Source organism: Lontra canadensis, unplaced genomic scaffold (assembly GCF_010015895.1).
Source record: "Lontra canadensis isolate GAN:19392208 unplaced genomic scaffold, GSC_riverotter_1.0 scaffold21, whole genome shotgun sequence".
Classification (NCBI taxonomy): domain Eukaryota; kingdom Metazoa; phylum Chordata; class Mammalia; order Carnivora; family Mustelidae; genus Lontra; species Lontra canadensis.
This window is the reverse complement of record NW_022631015.1, coordinates 23913724-23926710: the sequence shown is the minus strand read 5'-3', so window position 1 is coordinate 23926710 and position 12987 is coordinate 23913724. Positions and strand designations below refer to the sequence as shown.

General features: G+C 41.4%; 1 long non-coding RNA gene across 1 annotated transcript; it reads right to left on the bottom strand.

Moving 5' to 3' along the window:
• Positions 1–9387: 9387 nt before the first annotated feature.
• On the bottom strand, positions 9388–12598 carry LOC116870048. The gene is made up of 5 exons (XR_004383166.1): positions 12426–12598; positions 11774–11911; positions 10823–10962; positions 10038–10186; positions 9388–9945 (listed from the first exon to the last, which is right to left on the bottom strand). It is a non-coding gene; the product is annotated as an uncharacterized LOC116870048 (long non-coding RNA).
• Positions 12599–12987: the final 389 nt, after the last annotated feature.

Below are 12987 nucleotides of genomic sequence, written 5' to 3'. Positions count from 1 at the left end.
TATAACATTATATTAGTTTCAGGTGTGCAACATAATGACTTGATATTTGTATATGTTGCAAAATGATCACAATCAATGTAATTAACATTTGTCTCCATACATGATTATGTTTTACTTTCTTGTGATCAGAACTTTATTTTTTATGATGAGGGCTTCTAAGATCTCCTCTCTTAGCAACTTGCAAATATAAAATAACTATAGTCACCGAGGTGTACATTACATCCCCATGATTTATTTATCTCATAACTGGAAGTTGGTACCTCTTGACCCCCCTTCACCCATTTTGCCCAACCTCACCCCCATCAAAGAAGGCTTTTAATTCTTTTGCCATTTCCAAATTAAAATGATATGTTTACACCCATACTCAGAAATTGGAAATGTCAAATGGCTTATTTATGTTATAAACATTGGTGTATCTGCCATATGCATTTGGATTACCCACAGGGACACTGTCTCTCAGATCTGTGAGATGTCCTTTCTTACTGTGATAAAGTCATAATAATAAGAAAACTAATTAAGTGACAGTCATATAACTTCATCAATTAGCCCTCTCCAAACTCAGTGATGTAAGTGTGACCATCCCCTGGGATATCCTGGGATATAAAAATGTAGACCATACACTTAGGTGTTCCATTATCATTTTATTTCCATTCACTGGAACACATTTTTCCTTACCTCCATATGAAGACCTAGACAGTTTCATGATTTATCCCGACTAATATAGTCTCAATCCCAAAATTAAAATGTTGAGCTCCCTGTATCCCTCTAAAATTCATCCTTAGATGAATTTGACATAAAGATCAAACTTCTCCCTTCACCCATTGGACCTGCTGAGCGATAGCTCCTTGGATAGTTGCCAGGGAAAATGTTTCCTCTCTCTTTCCTCGTGCTTCTTGTTCCCTGAATTACCTTCATTTCTCCACTTGGCCTATTTAAGCTGGCTTTCAGCTGCCCCCATGCCAATGCTCCCTCTCTCCTGTTTCCCACATGTGTTGTGGGAAATGTTCATGCCTCATTGTCCCTGAAGAGCTCTGACACTACAGACTAATCTTGATAAAGAATCAACGTCAGGCAGTCAAGCTGCCCATCTGTTGCCTTGATATTATCCATAGCCTTCTCCACTGTGTCCCACAGATTTTGCGCCATTGATCGGCCTTATTGACATCTCTCTAGTTAAGATTTAGCAAAAGGAAAGAGAACTCCAATCTGAACTCTTCTCTGTGGGGAAATGTACAGAGATAATAACATGCCAACAGCTCGCTCCAAAATCCTTTTCATAAATTCTATTTCAATTGCCTTTGTTCTGTACTACAGAGATGCTCCCCCTGCTCAGGATTTGACATCACTGGCTGGCCTTCTGCCTCCAACAGACACCTTCCTCATGTTAATTAGGCTTTAACACCTCCGGCTGACCTACCCTTCTCACTAGGGCTCCAACACCATGCTTCGGGCCCTGTTCCTAAGTGAATGCCTTCTGCATTGTGCCTGGGTTAAACAACCAGCAACAAGCTGTTGTACTTGTCCCCCTTATCCTGCCTGGGCTCCTACACTCCATGCCCCCTCACAACATGGATACTTTCTTCACCTGGGAAACTCCAGGGCATCATAATTCCCCAGACCTAATTTGGTCTGACATGCCTAAATGACGGCACTACTAAATTCCTCAGGGAGGAAAAGAAAAGTGAAACAGAATGGAAAAGAAAAGGAAGGCAAAAGAAGAGGGGGAAGAATAAGATGAGGAATTTTTTTTTTTAATTGAAGCATAGTTGACATTAGTTTCATAGAACATATTGTATAGGGTTAGCTAAAGCACAGTTGACATAATATATTAGTTCCAGGTATACAACATAGAGATTTGACAATTCTATCCATTATGAAATGTTTACCATGAAAAGTGTAGTTATCATCTGAGGAAATTATATAGACATTTTAGCTATAGCATGACCTTTTCTGGTAAAGGTCTACTCTTCCCTTGCTATACATTTTTAAAAGAATGATATTGTATTTTTTTAAGATTATTTATTTATTTGACAGAGAGAGAGATCACAAGTATGCAGAAAGGCAGGTAGAGAGACAGCAGGCCTCCTGGTGAGCAGAGAGCCTGATGCGGGACTCGATTCCAGGACCCTGAGATCATGGCCTGAGCTGAAGGCAGAGGCTTAACCCACTGAGACACCCAGGGACCCAAGAACTATATTGTATTTTAACAGTTTATCTGTATCTGTATCTCTTAATATGGTCATATGTTTTTTCTCTCTTCTTAAGGAAATTATATCATTTAGTTTTAGAGTATAAAACTATAGCTTTATAATTTAATATAAAACTAAATATAAATCTATAATAAATTCAAGTTAACAATAAGGATATATTTTATTCCTGAACTTTTATGTTTTCTTCAGTTTTATTTAAAATTTAATTCAAATTCATGTGTGAAAGTGGAATCTGATTTTTCTTCTCACATAGTCTCTCTTAGGTTTGAGGTATCAAAATTACTGCTAGTCTCACAAAATTAGTTGAGATATTTTTTCCCATTCCTTTTTCTGGGAGTTTTCATAAGATCAGAAATATCTTTATAAACATCTGATAAATTCATATCTCAGATCTACTTGGTCATGTATTTTTTATGGAAGATTTCAAATCATGGGTTCTTTTGTTAATGTTATAGAAAGAATTGTATTTTCTACTAAAATACTTAGTAAATCACGTTTTTCAAGAATATGTAAGTTTCTAAGTTTATTAGCACTAGATTTTCATCATTTTCTCCTAGCTTTTAAATCATGAAACATCTGTGGTTGTGTCTCTTTTTAAGTGTATTTTTTCACTGTCCGTTATTCCTGTTTAATCTTGCCAAATGTTTGTCTACTTCAGTGTTTTGGTATTTTTGTGGGGTTTTGGCATTATTGTGCTTCCCCCTTGTATTTTTGTTTTAATATTTTATTACTTTTCTTTTTATTTGAAAGAGAAGACATGACTGATACCACAATATTACAAAGGATTATAAAAGACTGCTATGAAAAATTATATACCAGCAATTTGAACAACCTAGAAGAAATGTATAAATTCCTAAAAACATACAGTCTTTCAAAATCAAATGAGGAAGAGATAGAAGATCTAACCAGACCTATTACTAGTAATAAAATTAACCAATGTAATTCATTAAAAAGTAATGAATTTAAATCAGTAATCAAAAGACTCCCAAGAAACAAAAGTCCAGGACCAGATGGTTTCAGAGATGAATTCTACCAAACATTTAAAAGAGAGTTAATACTGATTGTTCTCAAAGTATTCCAAAAAATACATGAAGGAATGTTTCCAAATACATTTTATGAGGCCAAACAACATTACCATGATCCCCAAATCAGACAAAGACCCAAAAAAACCTTGCAAGCCAATATCCCTGATGGACATAGATGCAAAAATCTTCAAGAAAACTTTCGTAAACTGCACTTAACAGTACATTAAAAGGGAGCAACTGCGTGGTTCAGTGGGTTAAATATCTGCCTTCAGCTCAGGTCATGATCCCAGAGCCCAGGATTGAGGCCCTTGTTGGACTCTCTGTTCGGTGGGGAGTCTGCTCCTCTCTCTCTCACTGCTCCTCTCCACCCCTTGTGCTCTCTCCTACTATCTCTCTCAAACAGATAAAAAAAATCTAAAAAAAAACAAAAAAAACCCAAACATTAAATGGATCATTTAACACGATCAGGTGGGATTTATTCTGGGGAGTGAAGATGGTTCAATATTCACAAATCAAGCAATATGGTATACCACAGTAACACAACAGGGATGAAAATCATATAATCATCTTAATAGATGCAGAAAAAGCATTTAACAAAATTCCACTTCTGTTCATGATAAAAACTCAATAAAGTAGGGTTTAGAAGGAACATGCCTCAATATAACAAAGACCATATGTGAAAAACCTATAGCTAACATACTTAATGGTGAAAAATTGGGAGCTTTCCCCCAAAGACAAGGACGTTCACTCTCACCACTTTTACTTAACATAGTCCTGGAAGTCCTAGCCACAGGAATCAAACAAGAAAATAAAAAAGCATCCAAACTGGTAAGGAAGAAGATAAGCTGTCACTATTTGCAGATGATATACTATATGAAAAAAAAAACCTAAAGACTCTACCAAAAAAAACCCATTATAAATAATAAATGAATTCAGTAAAGTTGCAGGATTCAAAATTAATAAATGGAACACTTAATAAGAAGAAGTAGAAAGAGAAATTAAGAAAAGCAATTCTATTTATAATTGTATTAAAAAGAATAAAATTCCTAGGGATAAACTTAACTGAAAAAGAGAAAGACCTGTACTCTGAAAACTATAAAAAACTGATGAGGCAAATTGAAGAGGACACAAACAAATGGAAAGATATTCCATGCTCATGGAATGGAAGAATTAATATTGTTAGAATGTCCATACTATCCAAAGCAATCTACAGATTCAGTTCAATCCCTGTTAAAATACCAACAGCATTTTCTGCAAAACTAGAAAAAATAATCCTAAAATATGTATGGAACCACAAAAGAACCCCAAAGCAGCCTTGAGAAAGAAGAACAAAACTGAAGGTATCACATTCCCGGATTTCAAGATAATTACAAAGTTGTAGCCATCAAAACAGTATGGCACAAAACAGACATGGATCAATGCAACAGAAGAGAGAGCCAAGAAATAAACTCACACTTATATGGTCAATTAACCTATGACAAAGGAGACGAAGATATACAGTGGGGAAAAGAGAGTCTGTAGGTGTACATGGGGTTGTGCAAAAAGTTCCACTTGCTCATCTGAGTTGAGATGAATCTCCTTAAACCACCTTCTTGTCTAAATTTGAACCCAACTCCACGGGAGGAATGGACAGGAAATGGACAAAATGACCCTGAAGTAGGAGACAGACTCCTGGCACAGGAGGTAAGGCACAGGGAGGCTGGCAGATGCAACTCAAAGACTAGGTGTTCTCACTACACAGTGGGGAATCTCCTAAGCATTCAGTCTATTCCTAGGAATATGTTTTAGGCTCAGACTTCCTAGGGTTTACCCTCCTCAGGTTGTGTTCATCCCCTTGAGGCTAGTCCTCCAGGTACATTTGGTTGAGGATGTACTGGAAAGAAAGGAATCCTGGGAAACAGAAGGAGAAAGAGAAAAAAATCAGAAAGTCACCAAGATATGAAGACCTCATGAAGTGGAGACAAAAAGAGGAATGGATTCCAACAAGCAGTCTCCAATTGTCAGTCTCTATTTGTTATATACTGGGTTCAGAACAGTGTGGAGCCAAAGGAAACCGAAGGTATGGTCCATGCTCTTTAGAGAACTATCATTTTAATGAGTACCTGTTTCGTACTAGCCACTGCACTGATCTCTTTGCCCAAATTACCATATTGCATGCTTCCCATACTGTCCATCCTGCCAACCTGCTTGCCTAGTCATGCTTGTCCAACCAATGTAAATCTATCATCTACCTACTTGAAGTCACTTTCCATCCAAATTCACCCTTCCATCTAAATATGGCCCACATCCTAAACCTCCACTGGCCCCTGACCCTGCTCCTCTCCCCCACACGTCCAAGGCCTTATCCTCCTACCTACCATTAGCCCAGACTCACTTTTCTCCTTTCCCAAATCACCACACCCTTCTTCTTTCCAAATATTTGACCCCAGCTACAGAAATAAATCTCTCCCTCCTATAATCAGATCTCATTATCTTAAAATACTCACAGGATCTAACTCTCCCATGTGATAGCTCTTCACCATCCCAAATAGAGGCATCCTAGGAAGGTGCGGAATTTCCCACCTCATCTTCTCATGAATCCTGCTACTTATAAATGAATTCCTTTCACACAATCCATCTCTCCTTCTACACAAAGGCTACTTCTAGGGCTCCAAATAAAATACAGGATGCCCAGTTTAATTTGAATTTCTAATAAACAATGAATCATTTTTTAGTATATGTAACCCCATGTAAAAAAGCTTAAAAATACATTATCTAAAATTCAAATAGGACTAAGCTCCCTGTATTTTTTTTTTTCTTTCTAAATCTGGCAACCCTAGATATCACACACTTTCCTTGGGACTGATGTGGCATCTCATTTTCTAGTGTCTCATCTCAGAAAAAGGTCTCAGACTGATGAAATGTGTCTGTCCAGGGTTGTAGGTCACAATTTCTAACCATTCAACCTTACTCACAATGGTTGTCCTTTAGCCTTCATCTCAATCCCCAAATCCAGATACTCTTTAGAACCAAAGCAAACAGATGGGGACCCCTTACCCGAAATGAATTCCCAGATGGCAAAAACAGCTGACTCCGAGGGAAAAAGAGGAAAGTTCTGTAAGGATGCTACCAAAATGAGGCATAAGAAGGAGAGTTCAATGGCAACGACAATAAAACATCAGCCATAAATATTCTGAGGAGTAAGTGGGAATTCCAGCTTGGGACAGGGGTCAATTCTTTTAGCTTCCAAACTCCCATACTATCCCCCCCCTCCACCTGCCCTGCTCATACTTACATACTGTCAAGAGAGGAGGAGCAGAGCTGAGAGAGAACTCAGAGAGAGCCAGGTGAACTCAGGGACAGGATGCTGGAGGACTCAGAGAAGATGAAGAAGGTAGAGAAAATGGAGGAGTTTGAGTTCTGGGATGAGAGGAGTTCAGTAAGGGTGAGATCTCAGTCTGAGCCTCTTGGGTTGCTGGCATTTACCTGGAGGTAAATCTGCCTGGAGGCCTGCATTTCCTAGAGTCTTCCTACTATCCCAATATAAGGTCTGGATCAGGACCACCCACCTCATAGAAAACCTGGCCTACAATAAAGTAACCACTCCCTACAGTTGTCACTGGGTCCTGCTTACCCTTTGCACCAGAAGAAAGTCAAGGGCTTCCTTCAAAACAGATGTCCCAGACCCTGCTGAATGTCAGCTTTTCAAGGAACATGACAGGTACCCAATCTAAGGACATATACGTCTATTTCATCAAGAAGGTGGCCATGAAGTTGAGGGCCAAGACAGAAACTTGAGGTTTCTTGAGTTCTTGGGAAAGACGCATGTTCTGGTGAAGATGGAATGGATGGAGCCACTATCGGCATAAGACAAGATGTGCTTAGGAATATCCCTCTGCTATTTCTCCCCTCCAGACTTAAGTTAACTCCTCCCACTTGAGCTCTTTTGAAAGGAGACTTTGGATATGGCCAAATCTCCAGTTGCTTTCTGTCAGGTTGCCCAAAGAAAGTTCTGTCCTCCACATATAATCCACTCCCTCCCTATGTACTAGATCCTGCATACTACCAACTTTATTTCTTGTTACTTCGTTATTCCAAAAGCTGATTCTAGGTTTTTGTTTTGTTTCATTTTAACCTCTTACCCCTCTTACTCAGTGGATATCATTATTTCTTCCTCTTCCCTTGCTGCAAGGGAATTAATTCTTATTCCACTGTCCATTTACTTAATTATTTGAGGTTCTAGTTCTATGGAAGAAGACAAATACACATATACAACATGTCAGGGGGAGCATTCTCCGTACAACTGTCGTGCTGAAAATAAAGAGACCACTTTATTCAATCCAGTACTTCCTACATTTACTTGACAAAACAACCATTTATGTGACCTCCCCTCCCTTTCCTTCACCCCCATCCCCATGTGATATCCATACTCATCTTCTTCTATTGGAATAGAATTTGCAAGTAGGTGTGGCTATGAGATTAAGGTCTACCCACTGAGATGCAGGTGGGCTGCCTGGCCTGTGGCTTTTTGGAGACTTCCTTTAATAAGAGCTGGCACGTGCCCTTTGCCTTTTCTTGTCTCTTCCTCCATCTTTCTGTCTGAAACCTGAAGGTGATGATTAGAAATCTACCTACCAGATAAGAGATGAGGGTCTATGAACAGGAAGGAACGCAGGTTCCCTGCAGACGTTGCAGAGCAAGGCCATCACCACAACCACGGACTACCTACCTCCTCCTTTAGTAAAGTTTCCTCTGATCCCCCCAAGCAGAAACACCCACTTCCTCCAGTGTTCTTACTGCACTTCGCACAGATCTTTCCTCTAATACATGTCTTACCAAATTAAACTAGTCTCTTATGCACAGAGATTTAGCAAATCAAAGCCCATTCTGATTAACAGGCCATAGGTATGCCACTGAGGAGGAACCCTAGCCTAACATTTTGTCACGTGGAAAAGAAAGTCACAAGTGACTGGTGTCCCTTGCCTTAGATATGACAAGGAGACTGGCAATTTGCCCCATAGAGTTGCCCCCTCTGAACTCGGCATATATCGATTTCATTTTTAACTATGATTTCTAAAGGGTAAGGAACGAATCTTTTCTTATTTTCTATTGCCAGTGCCCAGCTAGATTATGGGGTGCAAAGCGCATGACTTTTAAAGATAAAATAAGGCTGCTCAGTTAATGTTGCTAGTGAAGAGCAGCAGAGCCTCCAAGCCACATGGGCAGAAGCAGCCATGGCCTCGGGGCCTGCACACCGGCCACAGACAGCACTCCACGGGCCAGCCGGTGGCAGGGGCAGGGAAGCTGGGGTCAGCGAGGCACCCCCAGAACAAGGAACAAGCAGCAGTGGGGCCAGCGGTCACTGGGCCCAAGAGGTGGCCCCGCACAGCTGCTCTCCTCCCCTGGTGACCAGTAGGAGACTTTACAGGAGCCGTCAGTGTGCCACCAAGCTGCTGCTAGACACCATGGGAAACCAGCGCCCAGTAAGCCAAGTGGGAGGCATCCACCACGTTTGGGACTCGGCCAACTTGCTCCTCTCTGGTTGCAACCGCAGTGTCTGCAGGAAGCAGCAGAACAGACACTGCCTTGCTCAGACCTCCCAAGCCTGAAGGGAGCCAAGGGCATCAGCACACACATGTTCAGAGCGCACGGAGCCCAGCACCCCTGTCCAGCCAAATGAACAGACCCGTCAGAATCCCTAAAAGAAAGAAAGTTTTATTTGAGCCCAGCTTAGGCTGCCTGCCGGGGAAACACTCGCCACAGGGAAGAAAATGTTCTAGAGAAGGAACAGGTTTTACAGGTCAATAGCTCAAAGATTCTAGATTGGCATACAGACAGGAATGAGTTTAAATGCAAAGGAATGCCAGGAGTAGGAGCATCCATGGGTACCTCAAGGACAAGCTGGTTTTCCCTTCAGCTACTCATTTACAAAGCAGATGTACAATGTATGTGTGGAGGGGGGGCACACATTAGGCCCTTGGTTTGAACAAGTTTCTGCCCGGTCATGCTACCTTAGAAAGAAATTTAAAACAGCTTCCCGGGGTACCTGGGTGGCTCAGTGGGTTAAGCCTCTTCTTTCAGCTCAGTTCATGATTTCAGCTTCCTGGGATCGAGCCCCATGTTGGGCTCTCTACTCAGCAGGGAGCCTGCTTCCCCCGCTCTCTCTGCCTACTTGTGAACTCTCTCTCTCTGTCAAATAAGTAAATAAAATCTTTTTAAAAAATAAAATAAAAAAATAAAATGGCTTCCCATGTGTATGAGGTCTTCAGAGAGTTTTTCTCTCATCACACTTCTGTTAAGAATGGTGTCCTTCAAAGCTCTTACATGCCCTGCTCCCACCCTGGAGGCTCTGGAATCGCCCCACACCGCCTGGAGGAGGACACTGTGTGGAGTGTGGTCACTGAGGGATTCAACCACATGAACTAGGAGAAGGCCACGAAGGAGCACAGAAGCATGAAGACCATGTCTGAAGAGTGAGCTCCTTCTCCTTTCCTGAAGTTGTAATGACTGGGCCCAGCAGCTCTTCTGTCCTTGCGGCACCTCAGTGGTGCCCATGAAGGGGGCTTGTGAATGTGGACCCAGGCAGCTGGTTCCATTGGCCAGTGGCCATCTTGACCGCTGTGGTTCGTTCCAGATACTCATTTCTTCAGGTAGCTCTTTGTTCCTCCTCAGCCCAGATTTGGATGTAGGCTAATTGACAGCCGTCCTTCTCTTCCCAACTTGTGTGTGACCTGTTAGGAAAATAAATATTTTGAACAGTGAAGCAATGACTGTGGCTTAACAACAACAAAAAGATAAAATGAGAACCTCAAATTTGATACACTTGTTCATTTTCCTCTTGCTTGGGTGTATTTCAGTGAGAAGATCTGAGCTGCTCTAGGAAATCAAGAGATGAAGAACAGCAATTCTGTACTCTTGGAACTGTTGGTCCATCAACTCTGTGATTTTTTAAAATATATTGTTGGTTGTTACCTTTGGAGTAGATCAAAGAGAAAATACATTTGTGAGAATATAACCCCGCTGAATCAGGATTTTGGTGAGTGACTAAAAGAACAAATTGAAAGCCTGATGAATACGGTCCCTGTGGCTAGTTGGAATTCCTTCCTCCAAATCTTAAAAGGGTTTCTGAACAAGACCCAAGCAATGTAGATGTATTTTCATTCCTCTGATCTCAGATTCCTTCTCTGGTTAAAGGATCGATTCCCCTTAGTATCTGAGAACGCAGCCTCCCCTATCTCCTGAGTGGCCTCAGATAACCCTTTCCTGAATCTTCAACCTCTCTATTGGTATTTTTCCTTTAGCAACATATTCAACTCTCTTTCACCCTGAAGCTGTAGGCCCTATTCTCTCTAGACATCCTATGTTCTACAGTAGAGAGGGCCTTCCATTGTTCATTCTTATAGCCAAGATTCTGGAAAGAAACAATACAGCTTATGTCCCCTTCTTCCCTTTCCACCACACTCCACAGAAACTGCCCCTATTAAAGATGAAAAACTTGTTTCCTAAACTCCACAGATCCTCTTCAGAGAGGGAGTATAAGATGGTGGTTACAAGCACAGACTCAGAAAGTCAGACTGCCAGGGTTTAAATCCCCATTCTGCCACTTACCAGCAGCGTGATCTTGCACAAAACACTTCACTTCCTTCTACTTCATTTCCCTCATCCGTAAGATGGGGTTGTTGTGAGGATTAAACAGCAAAGCGTTCTTGGATGATTGAGTTAGTACATATCAGGAGCTTATAACATGCCTAGAACATAGAAATTCCCAACTGACCTCTATAATATATGACACTGCTATCATCAACCTTTTACTTGAAACTCTCCTCCCTTGGTTGTCCTGGCCCATTTTTGTTTGTTCATTTTCCTCATAATTTGCTGGCTGCTCCTTCTTATTCTTTATCCTTGTCTCCATGTTTCCCGTTTTGTTTCTCTCTATATTTTAAAATAAACTCATCTTCTGAATAAATACATAATAAAAATTAAAACTTTCTAAATAATTTTAAGTCTGGAGATAATTCAGCTATCTTATCAATGGCTTCCATTTCCTACAAGGTCCATTAATTGAAATCACATCCAAGTATCTCTTTTTTCCCATCTTCCATTCCAGTCCCAACTTCAATTCATTGCATCTATTCTTTTAAACTTCTTCTCATATTCCATCGCCTCCAGAGTGTTTTCTGAACTTTTCCCAAATGAATTTTTAGTTATGCACTCCTTCTCTATGCTCCCAGACTATAATATGTAACTTCTACCTCTATGATGCCACTCATGGCACCTGCTGTCTCCATGCTAGGGTGTGAGCCATTAGAGGAATGAGTCTGAGTCTTACCTGTCTTTAAGTTCCTAATATCCAATATGGATTCTCACGAACTGGCAGTGCTCCATAAATATTTGTTGAGTGAATGAAGCAATAAATAAAATGAGCACTCTGTCTGGGCAATGTCTCTTGAAAGAAAAGGCTGAAGATTTCACCACCTACTGAGAACTTCCTACATGCTGTGCGGGGATCAGAACCATACACTTGACTCTTATCCCAGTACTTTCCCACAATACAGTCACCATTACTGAGGTAGCCATACAAGTATACTGGTTGCAAGCACAGGTTCTGGTATCAGACTGTTCATCTTTGAGCTTCACCAGTTAGTAAATGGGTGATCTTGGGCAAGTCATTTAATCTCTGTATACACCAGTTCCCTCCTTAAACATAATACATATCAGAATTTGTCTTACAAGGTAATGAGATAACATACGTAAAGTGTTTAGAACAGGGTCTGGAACATACCACATATACAATTTAAAAATTATTATTTCAAATATTAAGACGACTCTGAATAGAGTGTTTTGGCTTTACTTCGCTTTCGTTAAAAAACTAATATGAAACTGTGGGGCACCTGGGTGGCTCAGAACGTTAAGAGACCCAGTACTGATTTCCTCTCAGGTCATGATCTCAGGGTCCTTAGATCAAACACTCCTTACCCCCCCATGTTGGGCTCCCTCTCAGGGAGAGACTGCTTGAGACTGTCTCCCTCTGCCCCTTTCCCTTCTTGCACGCTAAATAAATAAAAATCTTTTAAAAATATATGAATCTAAAATAAACTGCAGCTCCCCTGGAGAATTCCATAATTAGAAACATGATTGGCTAACCCTGAAGGCATGACTGGTGAAACCCTGATCATGTTCTCACGGCTCCCATCCCCAGTACTTGGCTCACAATCGAAGTCCCTGGCTGCGTTTCCGAGGCTTTGGTCCTTTACTTTCTTAGTATTCATCCTTCCTCTTCGCTGTCTGAGGGCTTTTTTAAAAACTTTTGTTCACTGAACAACTGAGCAGGGAAAACAGATCTCCACAGATACTTGACTCTGAAAGGAATCCCATTTCTGCTCCAACCCAGAGATTACTCTTCGTGGATTCCCGCCCAGAATCGGGACTGGGGACCCTTGCGGTGTCACGGCAGTCGTAGCCTCCGCGGCAGCTGCCTCCACCTACACACGGCCACCACTACCCCGGGTAAAGCATCTCATCAGTCTCGCGGGCCACATCGTGACCGAGCTCTTCCGCTGCGCTTCGGGATCCTCCACTTGCCCCGGATCCTTCGGGGTGTTTCTCTCAGGGTCGGCACTCGTCTTCGTGACGCTACTTCTGGCTCTCGTCCTCCTTTAACAGCTTTGAGGAAAGAGCAGAGAAGTCAGACACTGTCATATAAAAAACGTTGTTTCTTCTTAGACCAAGTGCCAATGGAGTCCACCCCTCAGCCCAGGACCCCGCAGACTCCC